Raw genomic sequence first — 14,372 nt, forward strand, 5'->3', positions numbered from 1 at the left:
TCTGAAAAGTCTCTCACACTTTTCTTAAACTTTATTAAAGACAAATGCGAATACTGAGATTTCTTCTCCTTGTCTACCAAAAGGATATATGGAATGCCGAGTTGTAAGAAAGTGCTGCAAAAGCTCCACCAAGTGAGAATTAAAAATAAATGAACCAGGTACTTCCAAAGGCATGTGTCCCTACTGTTAAATGCTCAGTGGCAATGAGAACCGTTTTCTGGACTTATTGCCCAGACTCTCAGCCTGCTCACTTCATTTGTATGCTTTCCCAAAAGGGAGGGAGGAAGGGAAAGCATCCTCAGCAGTGTAAGTTTGGGATAAAGGATTATGTTACCTAGAAGAGCGCATTATCTTCCCTAAGGCTTTTATGTGACTTCATTAGTGCCCACAAAACATCTCTGTGTCATTTCACTTTCCTCGTATTGGTCTTTTTACTTTTATCATACCCCATATAAATTTTCTTTCCAATCTTCTAATATATTAGCTAAATAAAAGAGCCTAGGAAGCATGTAAATATCTTCATTCATAATTCAGATGTTCTAACAGCTGGCAGGAAGAGCAGAGGCTCCACTCACTCTTCCTAGCCAGACCCACTACTGCCCATTACCACCCCGATTGAAATCAAGTGGCAGAAGCACCTCTCGCATAGCAGAGCGGTTGCTCTGTCAATACCTGCAGCCTCCGGAGGTAATGGGGATGCTGGTTTGTCAGATTACTTACTCCATTAGCGCAGAGAATATTACTTCTACTTCTTACTACTGTTTCTACATCCTCACTTGCAGACAACAGTGAGAGATTGCAAAAGAGTGAGATGAGCTACTGAAGCAATGAGGAAAGGAAGCAGCAGCACCAAAGCCAAGAATCACAGGAAAATCCTTCTGCAAGATGAAAACGCAGCAAATTACTGATTCAGCAGACACCAGAGCAGACACTACTGACCATGGGCATAGGCCTGTCTGGGCAGAATTAACTATACAATTCCAAAAATATTGTGGAGATATAAGGCATTTCTCTTTCCCTCTGTTTTGTGTTAATATGAGTGGTGCTAAAATGCTTTGTCTAGGTCTGATGATATTTTTTTTTAAAATATGATGGGAGAAGGTTCTGAGAATCAAGAGAACAACAACAAAACAAGAAAGAAGAATAGACCTGGCACGAAAGACCGTCTAGGAAGTCAACATTGTACTTGCCAAAGAAAAGGTAAAGGGCTATCTTGATCACAATTTCCAACTTTTAACTACAAAGGGAACCTCACTTTGACAGAGGATTCTCCAACCTACTTAATAAAGGGGAAAAAAAATCCAGATGCAAAATGAAGTTAAATAGATCCTTGTTAAGAATAGTTTGGGGTTTGCAGGATAAAGGTCATTTTCTTGCTTGTATATTAAAATACTGAGGAATAATGTACAAAGCATTATGATAAATTATCCATTACTGGAATTTTTAGAACCAAGAGTCATTCTTTTTTTATTTAAAAGTGCTTGCCTTGAAGCAGAACCATGTCCAGAGAAGTCCTACAGTCATAATTGCATAGGAGGTAATGGTTCCTGATCAAAATGGTTAAAAACCCCCTTGTAATATATGACTCTGATGGTCTCAGCTACAGAGCGATCACACTGGGACGTGCTAAACTCGCTGAAATCCTCCGATCCTGGATGTGGCACCCCCATACCTTTCATAGGCCCACACAGATAACTAGAACATGAGGAACCCAAGCAATGTTTGTCATATCAGCTGCCAAAAGACCTAACATGTAAAGCCTTTGAGAAGTCAGCAGGTCCGGACCTGTGGTGTCCAGAGAACTGGTCAGTCCTCTTGTGCTGGGTCCCTTTTTCATTTCAGTCTCAGAAACTGCCCTCAAGACCCACAACATTGCACAGAGCTGTTTTCTCTGCAGGTCATCGCTGTAGGTGCCAGACGAGGTTGTGATGGCAAACAAGAGATGCATCCCACGAGATAGGCTCTTTTCTGATGGAAATGTGAGAACTTTTGCTAGAGTATTGTAATATCTCTCCCCCAGACACTCTAAATTCTAATAATAGACTGCAAATAGCAGATAGGTTTCATTTAAATATATCGGCAATGGTTTTTAAGGACTCTGATAACAACTTGGCAATACAAAATAAACCAGTATTTTATCTGCTTGACAATGTATTGGAAATCTTAAGTTGATCTTAATTCATCACTGCTATAAAGTACAGTATTTGTTACGTCTACGGATTGCTCTATGGAAATATCAAGTTCAGTTTCTATGACAACAAGAGTCATAAATGCCAAAATTCTTCCTGTTCACTTTCTTTTTTCAGCTTGAGGATGAGTCTTTTTTTTTTCTTTTTCTTTTTCTTTCATTCTTTTAAATTAACCTTTTCCTTTCCCCTGGAAATTAATAATGCAGACAGTACATGCCTTCCTTTCTGTATTCACAATGTCCAGTTGTTTCACCACAGCCCAGCTCTGCCTGGAGAATTTGAAAAATCTCATGTCATTTTCCCCAGGAAATACTCAGATCCTGGAAATATGATGAAAGGTGGCAAAAGAAAGTCCAAGGGTAACCTTACAAAAGCAGGCTCTTCCAATGGCCACATCCCACTTAGGACTGTGTGGTGGCAAGACTGGAGCACATGAAGGTGGCACTGGTGGCTGAGGGCATCCCATCCGTCCTGGTGTCAGAGGCAGCATCCGAGGCTTGTATGGGTAGAGCTCCTGCTTCTGCATGCTCACAGCTCAGGTACATTGCTAGAGAGCATGGACATGATGGCAGAAGCTGCCCAGAGGTTTGTAGAAAAATACCAAATCATCACCTTTATCATAAAAAAAAAAAAAAAAAAAAAAAAGCAGGACATAGTTTTTGCAGCTTTTTGTCAGAGTATTAGGGTCAATAACTCTTTCAAGATCCACAGCTCCAGAACAGCAGCACTGTGCTGGTGGACTTACACTGTCTAGCAAGTAACCAGCAGTCCAGAGCACCAGAAATACATGGGGAAAATCCTTTATGAACAGTTTTTCCTGCGGTATAGCAGAAATTAAACTCTTCAGAAAATCTTGGAAGACCTGTAGTTTCAGTGAGCCATGGTATCCCTCTCTTGTTTTAGAGTCCAGATGGCCTGGTGTCTCCAGCTTGGGTGAGCCAGAGCACGTGTCATTTAGGAAATGCCATCCATCAGCATTTCCAGTACATTCTATTCGAACTCATGATTCACAGCAAATTTTGGGAAACAACTCTATGTGGTCAAATATGCTCGCTCTGTTGTTCCTCGAGATGTACCCTCGTTCTGAGTCATTCTTGTGCTGCCATGTAAATTATGCTTTATTTGATTTGATCCAACACTTCCAAAACAATAATCGATTTCTCATGAATGCCAAATCTTGTCTTTGAGAGTCACCAGTGACAAGTGGGGCTGCATGCTCCATTGCACAGGCCAGATGGACAGGAAGGATCGCCATCCGCATCCAATGGTCATAGAAGAAAATTCCTGCTGCTGGCCAAGGTGATCATCGTCCTGAGCTGCAGTGGAAGTAGCTCCATCTCACATCAGTTAAAGCTGCAGTGGCTGCAGGACAGAAGTGGGGAGGGGATGGAGAGCCATCCCAGAGCCATAGATGGGGCAAGTCAATGGCTTCCTGGGGAAGGGGATCATCATGCAGGAACCATGACCAGTGGTAGAGAAACACTTTCACCCACAGCCCATTAAGTGTCCCCTTCCACGCCATTGGTATTTCTTGTGAAAACCCGTGTGGCTCCGAAGGGGCCATGGGAGATGTGAGCACATGGAAGTGGATTAGGCAGATCCAGGTTAGCGTGGGTTAGTCTGGTCCGTGCTTCCCCCTCTGCTTTCGGGAGGTGTCCGGTGCTGCGAGCCATTTCGCCGAGCTGGCTCCCAGCCTCCAGCACATCCCTGCCTTGTCCTCCCCTCCCGCCTTCCTCCGTGCTCCTGGGGAAGCTCGCTGGTGCTGGAACAGCAAAACCCATTTCCATCTTAATTATACAAAAAGGCTATGCAAAGTACTGCAGCCACATAGTTTATGAGAATACACAGGACATATATTACATAAGCGGTGGCAGAACAGGGTCCCTTATTGCTTCTGCAGGTTGTAAATTGTAGAAATCATTTTAAAATTCCTTCTGTATGTCATTTTTTTTCCTCTCTTCTCCACAGTCCTGTCTCACTGCAGTTCTCTGTGTGCTACAAAGACATTCTAACTATAGTATTTCCCTGACTTTGAGCAGAATACATTGAGAGGGGGCTCGTGAAAATGACTCCCTTTACAAGAGAGTTCTGCAATGCAGATGGACCTTGACATGGTGCGAGCTCCTTTTCCCTCCAGAAAGGAGCCGTACTTTTAACAAGACCCATTATCCAGACACTACGTATGGTGGGAGGACTCATGATGTTCAGTGCTCCTGACTGAAGTAGGACGATGCTGTGGCTTGTAACACAGCACTTCCATTGCACAGGGCTTTTTTTCTTCTTTCGCATCTGTTTTAGGCTTAACAAGTTGGCCAGGGAGGCATTACTGCCCTAACTGTGCCTCCAGCAGAGAAAAGCAGGTTTCAAGCTGACGTTTGTGGGGGAATCAGGCCAGCACCGAGTACAAATGAAAACCCTCTCTACTCTGTCGTTTCTCCATGACAGAGTCTACTGTAAATCTGCAGGTAATGAAGGCAGCTGGTTGCACATCTAGCTATGCAAAGTGTGGCACATTGTGCCACGCCGCTATTCTGCTTGTGCACATGAATCTGCAGAGAATTTCTCAGGCCCGTGTGGCAGTTTACAGAGGATGGCATCGTCATCAGACGTATATACAAGCAGGCAGAGCTGAGGAGCTTGTGCGACATCATTAACTTTGGTGTTTGTTGGCTCCCAAGCTTGAATACGCAATATGAATATTCATTCAGGAACAGCTCTCTGGGTAAGGCCAATATATTAGCTGTCAAAATGCAGCATGTATCAACCTTCAAAGAGATTATACCGGACTGGTGTGCAATGGAAGAAGTCAAATGCAGAACTTAAATAAACCCCTTGTACAGAAACAATTGTAACGTAAGTCAGGTTTCTTTCGAACACAGAGATGTTCGTGTCCATCTTTGCCGTAGCGGTACCAGATGCACCCCACCGACCCGTCCGGGCTGCTGCAGCGGAGCCGCCCCATCACTCACCCCTCCTCACCACACTGAGCAGTGCGGGCACCTCCGAACGCGCCAAACCCACGGCACACGCGTATGCACAGCCGTCACCACCTTGAAACACCTCTCGGACCATAGCAAGTGGTGCATGGGGCAGCGAAGTGATCCTGGTACTCGTTTTCTTCTCTGAAACTTTTTTATTGTGCCATTTAAATTTCAGCTTTTAGCTGACTATTCCTTCCTGGCACTTGCCGTGGAAATATTTCCTCCCTTCCTGATCTGTAACCTGCTTCGATGTCTCCTGGGCCACGGAATCACAAGCACAATGGAGAGGAACATTTTCACTGTTTTGTTTTCCTAAGTGAAAATATAAGATGCTTGATTTTTTGCCAGGAGTTCTATTGTTAGATGTGGAAATTCAGAAGAAAATGTCAATACTGTTTATATTGCGTTATATTGCGTATATTTATATTTATATCTTTTCTTTGCACTTGTTATGGTCCACTGAAGGCACTTAATTTGAAGTCTAACAACTGTGGTTTTAAAAATTTTCTTCCTTCCTTACTGCATTGAACATCTCAAGCAGATGTGTTTGAGAATTACTGCGTGAAGCTAAGTTCAGCCAAAATATGGCAAGCCTGTGAATCCAAATTATTTCATTCTAAAAATTACATGTCTGGTAATCTTTCACTGTCCAGCAACTCCACCACGGCTTACCCTGATGTGCTCTGTGTTTCCATGAGGAAACCTGGGCTGGAAGCAGAAGGTTTTCAAGGCAATGGCAGGGAGATGTGAGAACTTCTTGTCATGGTGGGGAAAGCTCTAATTTTTGAGAGGGACTGATCAGCAAAAGACAGCAATTATACAATGTGAAGGCCTTCAGTACCAGAGGACTGGATTTAATGGTCCTCATTTTGATGCTCTGAAACAGGTTTGTCCACCTAGAGAAGTCCAACACATAGAAATTGTTTTTATGTTTTAGGGTTTTGGTCCAATTTGGGCTGAAAGCTGAATTGGCTTTCCTCGCCCCACCCCACCCCCCCAAATTAAATCAGCTCCAGTTTACATTTCTATTTTCACTAAAACTTCTGCTTCTTCCAAAGTCTGGTCCATAACACATTCTCATAAAAATCCTCATCTAGCTTCAACTAAAATTCTTATCCACTATCTTTATGCTTATGAAACATTCTTTTTTTGAATACCTCCAGTAAGTGATGCTAGACTTCACCATCTGGTAAGGTTTTTATCCCATTGTATTTCTTTTTCGTATCTGAAGACTATAATTGCTTTGCAATTCCACTTCTAAGTATTATTTGCCAGCCATTAATATATCTTTGCTTCCTGACTTTGATAATTTGTCACTAATTTACAATACTGATGATCTATGTAGTCTAAATCCACAATCAGCTTTAGTGAGAGCAACACTTCAGTGTTTTTCTCTATGCTAAGAGAAACAAGAGGTGAGCACATGGGCACGGAAATTATGTGTTCACATTTATTCTGCTTCTCCATCACTCTGGTTTCCAACAACTCAGCCTCTTCCTGAAATGCAGCTCATGCAGAAAGCTTCTCTGCAAGCCTGACATGTCAGGAATTGCACAGTGATTTTCTTCATCCACTCCTTTAAAATGAACATCTAGATCTCCTTTTGTATCTTTGCAGAATCCCATTTTCTGGAAGATAAAGTTCACCTAATCCTTCCAAACCCACTCCTGCTTGCCCTTCGTGGCCCTTGCTGTTGCTCACCGAAGCCATCGCAGCTCCCCAGCCGTGGCGAAACCGCGCACGGTGCTGCCGAAGCTCACCCCCTCCCACAGCTCCTCCGGAGGCGGGTGGGAAGGAAAGAGTTTGCAGTCAGGAGAGCTGTCCACAAAACCAGACTTTCCTCCCTCACATAAATATTCCTCTGTCTGTGACAGATCAGCAGCAACAGCTTCAAATGGCAGCGTAGAGGGATATGCACGAAAGCTGCAAGTAAAGCCCAGTAAATATAATTTTTGCCATTGCTAACAAAATGCTTTCGGCTTTGTACTGACCTGACAGTGCCAGGTCTTAGGATTTGTCTGGGCTTGTCTTGTCCTGAGCTGATTTTAGCTGTGACAGTGATTGTGTAACAGCCAGGTGACTCTACCTAACTGGTTTTAGCTTAGCTCTGTAAATATGGCATGTGGCAACGCCTAACTGCCCTGGGCAGTCACCAAACACTGGGTCTTTATACTGCCCGGCTGGGAGAGGGCGTTGTGTGCTTTAACTAGTAGCTAATGGGTGAAGAAAGTCATATTTCAGCTGGGTTCCAGTGAGGAAAGAGCACATTAGCATACCGTTTTACAAAATGTACAAAAATAAACCCAAGCTGGTGTAAGACTGAGGAGGAAGAAACCCCTCACATCAAACACACGTCTTCCTGGGGAGAAAGCTAATGCATAAATATCCCTATGAGACAGACATTTTAAAGTGCCCAATTTTCATTAAAACAACCTTTTCAATTAGCCAAAAGGAATTATTAATATTTTTATCTATTATCAAGGCCTTATTTCGTATTCATCAAGCAAACAGCGTGAACTACCATTGAAAAAAATCAGTGTATTTTATTTCTGGGACGGTCTCTCTGGACCCAGAGGTGCAGCTGAAGGGTGGTCATTACAGCAAAAGCACAGACTAGAAGTCAGTAAGCCCAGGGTCCAGTCTCATACACCTCAAGTCACCTGTTTTTTGGCACAAGGCAATGTATTTCACAGGAAGGATGCTCCACCATCTGCACAAGGCTACCTCCAAACCTGGTGAGACTCTCGTACTGCTTCCTCTGCTGTCCCTAGACAAGTCATCCCTTGGGTTTCCTTCCACCCTTATTCTTCTGTGGTTTCAAAAGTAGGAGAGGAAAGGCCCAACATACCATGAGACATTGAATAATTCTTATTTATGAATTGGATTATGGTATCAACTTAATATGTCACCCCAGGTTTGGGATTATGGTACCATGAAGTTTATGACTACACACATAAACTGAAGTTATGTCTTTCCTCAAAAATATTTACAATCTAAGTAAAAACAGTGATGAGGAAAATAGGCTGAATTTAATGATATAAGCATTTTGTCAGGCTTTATACAAGCTATATTTCTCAGTCCTCAAAACAAGCTTATCTCTTTAAGCCATAGATCCCAAACACTTAACGCACAGGCCAACATGGGGACAACGTGTACATCAGTTTGGGGGGTTATTTTCAGTCTCAGAAGAGGTCCGAGCTGCACTTCTAAACTTCGTGCAAAAGCAGGGTCTACCCAAGTGAGAATTAAAAGAAACACCGATGTGTGAAAACAGATGTGACGTGTTTTTTTAAATGTTATTTAAATGAAAAATAACATGCACATACAAATATGTCCAGCAATGCAAAATTAGATATTAAATTTATGGAGTTTTGCTACATTTACAAATTTCAATGGAAAGTTTTAGACAGACCTGCAATGGTAATTGCCTCTAGCTGCAGACCTTGTCTTTTTTAATGCACTATAATTTTAGGATATTCCCAGTGCAAAACTCCACAGACTAAACCTATGGGACGCTGCAGGGACTTGCCAGTCCTGACTGCCACCAGTACGGGTCCAACACAGCTCTGGCTCGCCAGGACAGGCGAGAAGCCCATGACCCTGCCTCTGCCTCTCCTAGGGCGATGGATGCACCCTCGTCCTGCACCCACTCCAGCAGCACCTTCTCCCAGTCTGCGTCACGGCACGGAAACCAGGGCAGCTCCGCGATGGGCTGTGATGTGCTTTTCTGTGACGCGGAGGTGATGCCAGGCCTTACACGTTGCCACTCACTAAGGGCGTCTGAAGAAAAAAGTTCTGCCTGAGTATTTCCCAGAAGTAAAACATGTTCACATCTTGGCACATGTAATGAGCTATAGGGGCTTACAGATAAAAGGAGTTGGTTCATATTTTTCCTGACAACAATTGCAAATACCTGTTTGATGTATTCAAAAATCTTTAATGTCACCATTTTAAGTTTATTTCTGCAAAGCTGCATTAAAATAGGCACGGCTTTTCAAATACTGTGCTCTTTCCTGACCTGGAGCGGCTGGCCTTGGTTACATGGTGGCATATCTCTCTGTAAAATAGCTGATGGAAAGGAACAGAGGCACCAGGGGATTAGTCAGGGTGTAATTTCTTACAGCCAAGCACTTCTGAAATAGTGCACCTTGCTCGCTCTGCCCTTTCCGATGGTGGGTGGAGCTGGAAGATGCATGCATGTGTGAAAACACCTGGTAATAAAGGTATTTTTTAGTTTCCCTTACAGTACGAGTATACTAAGTCCATAAGAAATCTGGAAAAAAGCTATCATGAAATGCCTGGGAAAAAAAATGAACCAAGTCTGTCTTTTTGTGTGAAGCAACGTAGGTAGGAAATGTTGCCAATGGACGCTGAGCCCACAAGCAGATCAGAGAGAGCATGCCTTGGCAGAAGGAACCAGCAGATGTTTGCAGGGCTACAGGGGCGTGAGTGGTCTTTACTGCACAGAGCTGCTGCCTTTCTTAAGACAAATATCAGGTTGAAAGGCCGAGATATAGGCCTATAGTGGTAAGTTGTTAAATTGAAGTAGCCAGCTTCCAAGTATTAAAAAAATCCTGCCTGGATTTTCCTCACTTTTCACTTGAAGGAAATGGTCTCCAGTCCACAAAAATGGGGACAGGGGGAATCTCCGTAGCTATTCGTGTGTGGGCAACCCCGAGGCAGGAGATAAAAGGCTGAAGTACCAACAGATGAGGGGGCAACTGGTCTTACAACAAGGCAGCTTCCACTAATGGTGGGACCTGAAAAGGAGAAACAGCTCTTCAGAGCCAATAACAAAATTGAATTCCGATGAAACCCAGGAGGAAAGGGCTGGCTTGGCAGTGACGATGGAGAAGGAAAAGGCTGGATGCATATCGATGTTGAAACTTGAACAGAGTCTTACCACAAAAGCACCATCTACCAACCTGATTCAGTCTGCTCAGGGCACGAAATACTCGGGTTAGGCACCAGACAAAGGCTGCCCTAAATTCCAGTACTTTGTGGCAATTTCGGTACAGTAGCATTTGCTGTGCTACGTACGCACAGGAGATACTTCAGGAAATTTGGCTCAATTGAAGGGGTATTTTTAGTGCATGGATGACCCAGAGAAAAGCACGACAAGACTAACAGCGTTATTGACAAAGAATCCAGACTGCACGCACCTCTTCAGTCACATCCTGAGAACAAGGACAGCAGCAGGGGCAAGCCACACAAAATATTTAATTAAGTCTGAGATAGGGAATGTAAAATGAAAAATACTTCACCCAAAAAAGTGAAATTAGATTTTGCTTTTTACAGGGCACAAGGCCTTGTTCTTTATTTTTTTTAATGTAGATTTATTCTGGCAAAGAAAAAGAGAGTCTGGTAGGTGACACAGTACTTTAAAATTATACATTGCCTCACATGCCCCTCACATGCATGTGCTGCATGCATATGGCACAGGATATATTTAACACGATACTGTTACTCGGTGCTTTCAAACATCTGAATTCCAAATCTTGCTGTGCCCGAAGTGTTAATTGCTGCAGCTGAACAGTATTTTTTGTTGATGTGTTGCAGCAGCCAGCGTGCAGGAGAATTTTTACACTGAACAGAACCACATGAATTAAAATTTGATTAGTGACTTGTTTGTGAAGAATTTGATGTCCAAGAGTGATTTTTTTTTTTTTTTTTAAATGTTAAAGTTATCTCCTCCGCCCTGGGACCAGGGTTTGGAGCGATGCCATGTGCCCCGAGTGAGCTCAGGCTGGTGCAGAACAGCCCATCTGTTTAGCAACACCACGAGCTCTGCTCTTTCCTGGCTCCTCACCCAGCGAGCCCAGTTCAATGTGTCTATCCTGATTAAGCCAACAGCAGCTGTGCCTTTGGCCACTTTTTGAAAGGACAAGAGCACCCAAAGCGAGACCGAAGTGACTGATCATCCCAAATCACGTCCGATGCCCTAAACGCAAACTTCATTGAGAAACCCTGTCCCAGGACAACATGTTTATAAAAGCACAGGCAGAAGGTTTAATAAAAGATCTTTACAATAGAAAGATGCAGTAAGTTTGTTTCAAAAAAAAAAAAAAAATCTGGAAAAATAAAAGTTAATATATTCAATATTATATTTAATGAAAATATTCTAGTAACTTCAAAGAAATGTGACAGTCATTGTCAGGCATGAACAAGGTTGTTACACTTTTTCTTACTTAACTTACTAGAAAAGGCACTTCATCATGAAAGTCACTCCATCTCTACTGATGAGCCACAGACAACCTTGTGACAGAAAATGCTCAGTTTTAGTGCTACTAGCTCAGAAAACCAAATTTGCTGATTTCCGTTCCCAAGGATGGGCTGGGTACGACAGCAGGAGCAGAGTCCACCACCTCTCTGCAATGAAACTGCACCTGGAAACTCCCGTCCTAATTCTCATTTCCATGACAAAACACAGGGACAACCTCTCATCTAGCCCATGAGTAACCCCCACCGGTGGGGACCCCCCTCGAATCTGCCGCCAGTGCTCAGTGAAGGAGTGCGGCAGCCCCAGCGGCAGGGCACGGAGCTGGGACCTGGCCCTGGGGCACATCCCCTGCCAAGCAAGACCCCTCTCCTGGCCAGCCCTGGTGCCTGCTCGGCTCAGCTGGCCGCTTCGCTGCTGTGAGTTGCAGGAGCGCACGACCGATCATAGGGAACGTGACCTCCACAGCAAACACAGGCTGCAAGTATCTCCTGTCCTCCACCTGTGCTTAGGAACAGCATTAGATGTGCAATCTGGGGTTGATTAATAGCTCAGCAAGGAGATTTATTGGCCTTGCCAGAAATCTTTTTACCCGTCCATATGTCATGCCAGCAACCTAAATAAAAAATTTTAATTTAATACAGCGCTTCTTATACCCCTGCTATGCAAAACACCGCATTTACAGAGTCAGAGGCAAAGTGCTGGATGTCCCACGCGTGCTCAGCCGCAGTCTTCACAGGACAGGGAAGAGCAGGGGACAGCAGCACAGGGACAGTGCATCCCCCACCGCTGCCCGCGCAGGATGGGATGTGGTCCGTTGCCTGTCACGTCTCCTTGGTTGTAGCTCCTGGTGTAGTGTCCCTCCTCCTCGCATGGCTCTCAGTCCCGCTCCCCTCCAGCCTCATGGGCTCAGCCCCAAGCCCAGGGCTGAGCCTTGAGACCCCACTGCCACCCAGCACCCAGCCTGCACCATTGCCGGAGCTGAAGCAAAGCCTACGGGACATGATGCTCAGGAGGGGACACGGGAACTGCCCCGAAACTTCTTCCTGCAGTCGTCAGTGTGGGAGCGATAAAACCTCATTATTTCTGCAGTGAGGGATGAGCAGTAATGGAGGCGGTTATTAAAGGAGTACCCAGAGCTTTATTCGATGCAGAGTGACACCAACAGGCACATGGAAAATACTCATCCCCCATAACAAGAAAAGGTCTTGCTCCACAGCTGTTTTATTCTCAGTGCCTGGATACTCTCGTTAGCACATTCAGCACAGTTGCGCCATGGTGCATGCTCCTGTGAACCAAAAAGCTAGGAGAAACTCAAAATTAATACTTGCAAATTGTATTACATTTTCCCTGCACGTAAAGCTGGTTTTTTCCTTCCGTTATAAAGAAATTTGAACAAATAATTTAGAAAAAAAAAAAATCACCATTTTTCGTTCTTTCATTCTTTTAGAAAGGGAAGAGGTTCAACCAAGCAGCAGCAAGGAATGGCAGTAATTCAATGCAGGAGCAAATGACCTCCTGAGGGACTCCCGAGAGAGCAGAAACAATTCTTTCTCTGCTCTGGAGATACCTTTTTTTTTTTTAGTCATTGCACTCAGGCCCTTATGGGAAAGATATTTGGTATATTAGAGCCTTCAATCCTTTGTCCAGGAGTGATTTTTTCACTCCTCTACAAAGATTTTTCAAAAAGAAAACTTCTCTTTCTGTGCTTTTCGGTATACAGTCTCAGGGGAGTGGTATTGCTCCAGGGATGATATTTTTGTGTGCTCCAAACCCCACATATGGTGCTTGGTTTTGCCTTATTTGCATGTTATAAAGGTGCTATTGAGTGGGGAATTTAGTGCTCCAACTCAATCCTTAGTGTTTTTCCATCTTCTCTGCATATGCAATAATTTGTACTCTAAGAGATGTGCAGTGACCTCTTTTTTTCAGTGCGAGAAATGTTTTCATTAAAAATAAAATAGCAGATACATCAAGACATTTCCTCTTGTAAAGCCTCATGTTCTGAATATAAAATAGGAATACCCAATCTCTACAATGCTTTCTTATCGTGCTATGCAGCTAAAAATGAGAGCAAGTGAGAGAGAGGGAGGTGGGGTTATTGCTTAACACAGATAAAACAAACTTTATGGGCGGCTCTATAATTTCCATAAATAGATAATTAATAGTAGTAATAGTAACAAGAACAATAATAAAATCTTTGAATCATAACCTTTGTTTCAACATAGTATTGAAACAATTCAAGGAACAAGTCAGGATTTGTCAAATGTTTGACACACACAACATCCTTTTCTGTAAATTGGAGAGACACGGATTCGATGGATGGACCACTTGGTGGATAAGGAATTGGCTGGGTGGTCGCACTCAAAGAGTGGTGGTCAACGGCTCAATGTCCAAGTGGAGACCGGTGATGAGTACCGTTCCTCAGGGTTGGTGTTGGGACCGGGGCTGTTCAACATCTTTGTTGGCGGCATAGATGTGAGGCAGAAATCCTTCCCTGGGAGGGTGCTGAGGCCCTGGCACAGGGTGCCCAGAGAAGCTGTGGCTGCCCCGGGCTCCCTGGCAGTGTTCAAGGCCAGGCTGGATGGGGCGTTGGGCAACCTGGGCTAGTGGAGGGTGTCCCTGCCCATGGCAGGGGTGGCACTGGGTGGGCTGGGAGGTCCTTTCCAACGCAAAACATCCTGTGATTCTATGACTTCCAAGCGCCTGTGCTCACAGCAGAGGCCATTGCAGCCAGGCCAAGGCTGTCCCAGCTCAGTCCCCCTGGGACCCAGGTGCATCTGTCACCCTTCTTGCCTCCACTCCCTGGCTGACGTCGCGTTCAAAGAGAGCTCCGACGTCTGGCAAACATGTTGCTCTCTGCAGGACTAGTGCGCTGCCGTCTCCAGCAGAAACACAGAAATGAGGTAAGACAATTTATTAAAGAAGAGTCGTTAGTCCGAGCATGCAGGAGGCAGCAAATTCATTCCAAGATGCTGACGGGAA

This window comes from Balearica regulorum, chromosome 5 (genome assembly GCF_011004875.1).
Source record: "Balearica regulorum gibbericeps isolate bBalReg1 chromosome 5, bBalReg1.pri, whole genome shotgun sequence".
NCBI classification, from domain to species: Eukaryota; Metazoa; Chordata; class Aves; order Gruiformes; family Gruidae; genus Balearica; species Balearica regulorum.